The sequence below is a fragment of the Leuresthes tenuis genome, unplaced genomic scaffold (genome assembly GCF_036924035.1).
Source record: "Leuresthes tenuis unplaced genomic scaffold, fLeuTen1.0.hap1 SCAF_21, whole genome shotgun sequence".
NCBI classification, from domain to species: Eukaryota; Metazoa; Chordata; class Actinopteri; order Atheriniformes; family Atherinopsidae; genus Leuresthes; species Leuresthes tenuis.
In genome coordinates, this window is record NW_027325375.1 from 18,112,932 (window position 1) to 18,120,911 (window position 7,980).

Sequence of the window (7,980 nt, forward strand, 5' to 3'; positions counted from 1 at the left end):
AGATTACTCTTAGACTTAGACACACAATCAAATAATTAGCTGGTTATAAAACACACGAGGGAAATTCAAAGTGGTTGAAAAAGAAAGTCTTGGGAGACAGAGGAACAGTTGTGTTACAGAGCGAGAGTATTCTCTAAGTGGACATGGTGGCAGATCGATTATGCCACTGATGTAGTACCGAAGCCTGTGCTGATGACAGCAATCTTGGGAGGCTGGGCACTAACCTCGGTCACAGTGGCTGAACCAGAATAACTGCCATTTTAGCGAACAGTGCGGCTGACAAAATCAATTTGGTACAACCACTAACGCAAGAGGACAAAGAGGGGAAGAACCTGCCTGAATATTTGAATAAATATTACTTGTGGTGACAAAAAGCAAAAGCAGGAGGTGAGATATGCTACAATGCTATCAGTAAAGAAGATCACTTGGGAATGAGTGTTTGGAAGCAGATTTTAGGTTCCCTATGGCAGGCACATAGATCATGAAGTTAAAAATATAAATAATGTGATGAAAATTTGCCCAGCCTGTTTACTAATGTGCCATAAACACCTACTTCTTCAGCAACCTTTGATGTCGACACAGTAGCGCTTCCCTTTGGCATCTTTATGTCATTTCCAGGTTACATTTTGAAAAGTTATTTGATGGCAAACTATGATTTAGTTTTTTAAAACTTATTTTAGGGCCAAAATGCAATTGGAACAAAAGATTTTTACATTGTAATGGCATCTGGAGCATACAACATCAAACAATGTTGATATAATTGTTGCATATATGGACAAAAAAGAAGATTTTGGACTGGAATGTGTGGACATGTATGGAATGGACATACAGTGGCCCTGAGGTGCAAAACACAGGACCAAATTTCACATTCAGAAACACATTTCAGAGGACACATTTGAAGAAACACTAAGAAAAAAAACAGTAAGAAAAAAGATAACATTTCAGAAACTCAACAAAGCCAAAAACACAAAGATTTCACAAGAAAAGTTGTTCTGCTTTGAAGGTGGGTAGTGTTTTCTTCTTCTATTTAGTTTCAGTGTTTCATCATTTCTCACTGTGTTCTCTGAAATGTTGTTGTTATGACTATTTTTCTGGTATCTGACATGAAATGTTATTTTTCATTTTATTTAGTTGTATTCCTGGTTCTGTTGCTGTTTTGCACCTCAGAGCAACCTTTAAAACAACTGAAATATAGAACTGCCCTGCATTAGTAATCATGAAAATGGCACGAGCTGGAAAGTAGAGGACACACGTCCCATTAGGGAAAATGATTGGGAACTGTAGGGCTTTGAAGGTCAGTTTCATGCTTTTACAGCCACAAATAAAGCATACATTCTGCTGTGTGACACATATGAACTCACTCACTGACAGCCATGGATGAAAATAAGCATGCACACACAGACACAATGTTCACAAAATTCACACATCACAAGAAATAGCTGAGTAAAGAAGCAATCACATCCCTGCAAATGGGTGTATGGAGGTACACATACTGAAATACTGAGAACATAAGGCAGGAGATGATTACACCGCAGCAGTGTTCAGGTTCTGTGAAGGACTTTTGGATTGGACAATTTGTGATTTTCACCAGGCTCTTAACCTATCAAGTGCATCATGTAAGGACAGAGAGCATCTCTCAGAAAGTGCTAAATGACAAGATGAGAACAGTTTGAGCTGAGTATCTCACTGAAATTTGAAGTAGAAATCAAAACAGAACTAAAATAAAAGAGAGAGGCCTTCCTTGTCTTGAATTATCACTCTGAAAGTGAAGAATCAGTTTGTGTGGGTGAGAGACAGACACACAGTCCTGACGTGGGAGGGATGAGACATGCAGATGGACACGGAGAAGAAAATAGTTGTTGCAGATTCCGAACAAGGCAGATGGGGGGGGCATACGCCATATGAACTTTCCTAGCACTCAGAGACACTATGTTACTCTCTCTAGCCCTGTTTCTGATAAGACATTCAGATATAAGCAACAGGAAAAGACAGGAAAGCTAAATTATTATAGGAAATCCCTCACCAGAAACGATGCTAATTTCTTATCAATTGCTCACACGCTTACATGTGAAATTGGGAACATGTAATTCCATCTTATGAATTTATTTTCTCAAGATAGACATAAGTAAGTCTAATGGCAGAAGTGATGACACGACCTACCGAAAAGTTGTTCTTCTGTTGAGTCCCTAACAGAGTAACAAGCTTTAGGGACAACAGCTGTACTTCTTTGATACTACAGGAATAGTTTTGATATTCAGAATAACTGACAAACAGCAGTGAGGCAAAAAAAAAAAAAAAGTTAGGGGTTTATTTAGCTGTTCCTCATTCAAAAATAGAGAATGTAGCTGAATTCAACATGTTATATTTGTTATGAATATTTAAGATAAGGACAATTCCGAGGAGTGGTTCCCGAGACAATAACAATATCATTAGCAAGTTTAGGTGTTTAACATAGTACAAAAAAAAAAAAAAGAGAAAAAATTACTCTTTTAAATACCCTGACAGCCAGTTAGGAACTGAAAGACATTTTCTTTTCTAATTCCATTGCTAAGTTGGTTTATAGTTTCAGATATAAATCTACACACCAGACAATACAAAGCCAGTCACCTGCATGGACACACACACATACCCATAAGCCTTTCCTCAACATCTTTGTTGTTGGTCCAGCAATACATTTGCCTTTTACAGAAGCCATTTGTCTTTGGCACTTTACTTTATTCGTCTCCTCCCCCACTGGAGAGCAGACAGGTTTTACTGCTCTGGGATCCCAGAGGACACCAGCAACACATGCACACATATAGATGAATTACCCCTGTCCCATCTCTTTCATCCACACATACTTGTACAGAGATCTGAATTCCAGCACTAGAATACAAGCAGAACAGATGACACAAAGCAATTCTGTGCATTTGACCATATTTCATACAATTAGATTTAGCACCTAATTCACAATAAAAGGCATTTTTCCAAGAGAAACAGAAAAAATTCTATTTCTCTACTGCACGTGACGCTGGCTCTTTTCATATTTATGATAAACCTGACATTATCCTTGTGTATCTTGTGTGCGACAGTGAACATATAAAATCATCCAGCAAGAAAAGCTTAGAGTGAAATTCTATTCAGTTATAAGCCAAGCTTCAGTCCTCCGATCCCGCTCCTCCCATCTCTGTCGGCAACACAACACAGACAGAAGTAGCTGTGAAATAAGCTAAGTGCTTCATTTTCACAAGACACAATAGATACCCTGCAGACAGAATCTGTCAAGATCATTCACTCTAGTGTTTTTGAGTGTTTGTATGGTTAAATCAAACGATAACTCATGCTCAGCAAAGGGATTAGCATCGCATGAAACAGTGAAGAGTGAAAAAGGCAGTCCGGCAAAACACCTAAAAATATTCATCCTGCTGCTTGATTTGCACTGATTTTCTTTCTGAGCACTGAAAAAACAACAGACCCCGGCCACTTATTAGCAATCTTTGCTTCTCCAACAGCATCACACTATAACCCATAACAGTAATCAGCAAAGCTTTGTGCCGTCAGTGATTCCCACTGTGTTATGCCTTCCAAAAAATATCTTTTGTTGCTTCCTCCCCACTGCTCTGTCCTTTCATTACCTCCACCTCAATAATACAGTGTTTATAAGGGCAGGGTGGGGTAATCAATCCTATTTCCATCCTCATAGGTGGCACATTAGCAGACTAGAGCTGCCCAAATAATCCCCTCTCAGCTCTCCCCCTCTGCCTTTCTGTCTCAGTGCACTCCCACACACACACTCAGCCTTTGTACCCCAGGGGGAGTCCTTCTATATCACAAGGGGAACTGTAACAGGATTTCTGCTGGATCTTGGGCCAGAGTGGGTGGTCATACCTAACTGAATAAAAAGATCACAGAAATCAGATAATCTGCAATAAAAGCCCCTTTATTTTCTACTTGCGTGCAAGCAAGCTGTGCTTCCTACCTGCTCTGAAACTCACTGAAATTCACAATATGCCAGTAATGAGATTTATCAGCCAAAGCAAAATTGAAAAATGGCCAAACACAGTCGCACGTTTACATGCGCATCCGTCCATCAACACGTTCACGCATGAGCTTGGTTTTCATGTCATTCACTGAGCTGAAATAAGGAAAAAAGCAAGAAACAAAAGCATCCATAGTCTTAAGTGTGCCTTCTGTGTCCATATAATTAAACACAAAACATGAGTATCTCCTGCCTAAACTACAACACACACTCAGGCAGTTACAATCACTGCAGCAGGGGTGCAGACAAAGAGAAACCCCCCTCTCAGTGAGAGAAAACGAGACTTAATGATCAAATTTACTCTCTCCAAGCTATTTCTTTTCTGTCTCGCTTTTAGCAAGTTTTAGGAATCTGTATAAACACAGGCTCTGCTTCACAGTTGTTGTTTTTTTTGTTGTTTTTTTTGGCTCTGTTGCTTGTAAGGATGGAAAATTAAACACAAAGGTACGAATGGAAAAGATAAATTACAATAGGGATAAGTTATTTAGGCAGAACAAAGAGGAAACGGTGAAGAGACCAGCATGAGTAAATGAAATAAACTGACAAGTCTGGGCGGAAGGAGAGAATAATAAGAAGAGAGACTGCAGTTTAAACACAGGCTAACACATATCCACACAGGGGTGGCATGGAGGAGAGGAGAGAAGAGGGTGTCTGTCCACGCTGGCTGCTGGTAGCACTGCATTGTTATTAGCAAAGCCCCTCCACCCACTACCCTAATGCCTGTCGCAGAGAAAAAAATGTTAACTCTTGAATGGCTGGTGACACCGTATGAGGTGGGACAAAGAGGAGAGGAGTTCATTTTAACATGCAAAGCTGTGCAGATCCAAAAAAAAAAGAGAGAAGAAAAGAGTGAATTCTGAGTGGGACTGTGAAGAAGTTGCTCATAAAACCCCGGAGAGACATACAGAGTCAGACATAATGCTGGAAAGGTGAGACAGCCCAGACAAAGAAAAGCTGAACGCAACTTAGACAGACTGAGTCACCTCTGTTTATTTTAAGAAAACATGGAAATAGACACAAATAATGCTGCAGAGAGCAAGAAGGAGGTGGGACATTAAAAGGGGTGTGAGGAATTCTAGTTTGTAATGTAATGTGTAAATGTGAATGTGTAATGTGCAAACCCCAAGGGTGTGGGGGAGGGAGAACAGGCAAGCATCAGCAAGAGGTGACCGAAGAATTGAGCGAATTGAGCGAAGTGAGGGTTCTGGGATGGTGGCGGAGAAAAAAAGTGTGATAAATCAAACTGTCTGTAAATACGACTGCTTTTATGCCGTGGACAAAGAAAGGCAGGAGAGTGCTGGACAGGCCAAAGAACTCCTTTGGGATGAGGTTTCGTGTGCTGCCGTTCTGATGGAAGGGTTTATTTTTGGGAGCCTGAACAAGGCTGAGAAAGAATCTGAATGTACATTCTGAAGAAATTGCATGAAATATTAATCACGTGGACTTCACTAAAGTTAATAACATATATCTATATATGTATATATACAGTATATTGTTGCTCTATTGAGCATGCCTTCACAATGGTTTCCAGATAAGATAAGTTTGATCTGAATTAATCTAACAAAGCAAAAATATATTTGCATACAGAAAAATCTGTGGCACTAGCCTTAAACCAACTAGTAATTTTCAACAAAAGGTCATACGCAGGTACAAAAGTAGTAAAACAGCTCTCAGGTTTACTCCCCAAAGGACATCGACATGTCTGTGTCTGCACGTGTGTGTGTGTCATGAGTGGAGGCGTGCCTCTCTGTTCACCCTCCGATGTCTTGTCCATGACTGCAGGGGAGGAGCTACAACAGGCTCTCGGGCACCATCCAGACAAAAGCTGCGCGAATTCGAAAACATATGTATTCATGCGTGTTGATGCTTTATTCGCAGACAAGTGTATACTAACATATCTCTATCATACTGAACAAAGAGGTCTCTTACCTTTTTTCATTTAAGAGTGATCACAACGAAAGGTTATCAAAATTACTGTAGTTTCTTTGTGTTTCTGTCTTTTCTCTCTTTTACTGAAAACCTCAGGTCCATAATTTCAGTAAAGTCCATACAAGGGGAAAAGGTGGAGCTTGGAACATATTACTGAGAGGCACACTGACATAGTTTTCCTTCACTTTCCTTCAACTCCTTCTTTCCCCCCTCCCTCCCTCCTCTTCCCCTTTTCCTCCTGTGCTCTGTCCTATAAAATGGGCTTGAAGGTTGAAGCTGTGCTCTGCTCTCATGGGCTTTATGACAAGCTGACTTACCTGCAGAAACACACACACACACAAATATGGTACACAGCCACTTGAAACCAATCGGTAAAACACACAAAGATACACACAAATGCTGCTATGAGTGGGTTTTCCTGGCAGAGATCTGCTTAATTGATCACTGCTCAGACATCGCTGAGGTCAGATGTAATGAATCAATCACACATGCATCAGCATCTAGAACAGCAACTACAGCAGACTGAGTACAGTTGAAAGGCCATGGGATCCTACCATCCTGCTTTGATGCAGTGTCAACCTCCCCGTTAACGGGACAGGGAGGGATTGGCAAGGTTTAGCAAAATAAACTGTAAGATCCATAAATGTGGGAAGTCTCTGATACTGGGATCAATACCGACAGCAGACAATCTCAACAACCACTAACAGCCACTACTTCCCACACATATTTTATGTAGAGCATGTTAGTAGAGCAGTTCGGGCACACTCTAAACAATGTGAACAGCTGCATGGCTGCAAAGCTGAAATTGTGAGAAGTATGACAACTGTGGTTAAGTTGCCTTGGATAAACAGTTTACCTCAAATAAAAAACAGGAAATAACTATTCTCAACAGTCTCAAGGACAACCTGCACACCAGACGCTAATCAATTACAATGCGAAATACGCCAATATGAAAGAGTCACTCAATCTTCATTTGTACCTTCTAACATAACAGTGAGGATGAGCATGTGGGAAGGGTTGCAGATGTGACAAACACACATACAAATTCTGCTACTTTGTCTTGGGATTCCCCTGGTGTTCCAAAAAAAGAAGATAAGAGACTGAAATGAGGTCTTATTGAGTGTATTCAGCCTCCACATCCTTCTTTGATAAGATGGGTAAAATCATAAATTAGAATAAAAATATTTTCCTAAGATTAATTTAAACTGGGCATTACTTCAAACTCATTTACATCAAGATAAACGACAGCACTACAATATAAACCAAAAAAAAAAAAAAATGGTGTGGCAAATCTACCAAAAACGTGGGTCATAAAACAACAGACATCTTGTAGGTTTTGGAATCTGAATAAACAATGCGCCAAATATTTATCAATTAGTAACACTTCCCGAATAGTCAATAAAAATTCCTTCAAACCCTCTTGCATGTCACCTCTCGATGGAGTGGAACATGGCTGGAGTCTAAAAGTCTAAAGCTTATAATCTGTGGTTGATCATTGGCAACACGCGCACACACACACACACCGAGCCTTGACCTGCTCCATCCATCACATCAACCTGTTCTTCTGACCTCACTTTTTCTCAAACCCCGCCACCATTACTTACCCTATTTAATATCTGCGGCTCAACTTTCATAATATATTCATATAAAAAATTGGAAAAAAACGCAATTAAAAAAAGATAAAATGTCATAAAACGCCAGGCGGAAACGTATCGATCAGATCTATGTTTAGCTGAAAATGCGAGTCGGCAGCAAAACCCATTGAAACTGCCAAGCAAATAAATGTGCGACACTTCTTCTGGAGAGCAACGCTGGCCTCCGGAGCATCGCTGCAAAATCCCGACAGGGTGTTTTCAGTGGTGCCACTTACTTCCAGGTTTTTCTGCGGCTGATTCGTTGGAGAAACTCGCTAAAAAAAACACTGGAGTTGCACAAGGCAACACAGGCGCATGGCTCGGCTCCCTCCTCGCGCTCTATCTCTCTCTCTGGCTTGCACAAACGATGCAAGGAGAGAGGTACTGCAGGCAGAAGGA

The 7,980-nt window shown here is 40.5% G+C and overlaps 1 protein-coding gene across 3 annotated transcripts in view; it reads right to left on the reverse strand.

The window, feature by feature from the left end:
* Positions 1-7,934, reverse strand: part of mtus2a (microtubule associated tumor suppressor candidate 2a) — a 37,045-nt gene extending 29,111 nt beyond the window's left edge. For 2 of the 3 annotated variants that reach the window (XM_072374214.1, XM_072374212.1), the window contains exon 1: positions 7,818-7,934. The gene's annotated coding sequence lies outside the window, so the exon portion shown is untranslated. Of the gene's footprint in view, positions 1-7,551; positions 7,792-7,817 lie in introns of those variants that run through there. The other variant, XM_072374213.1, reaches the window with a different exon arrangement.
* Positions 7,935-7,980: the final 46 nt, after the last annotated feature.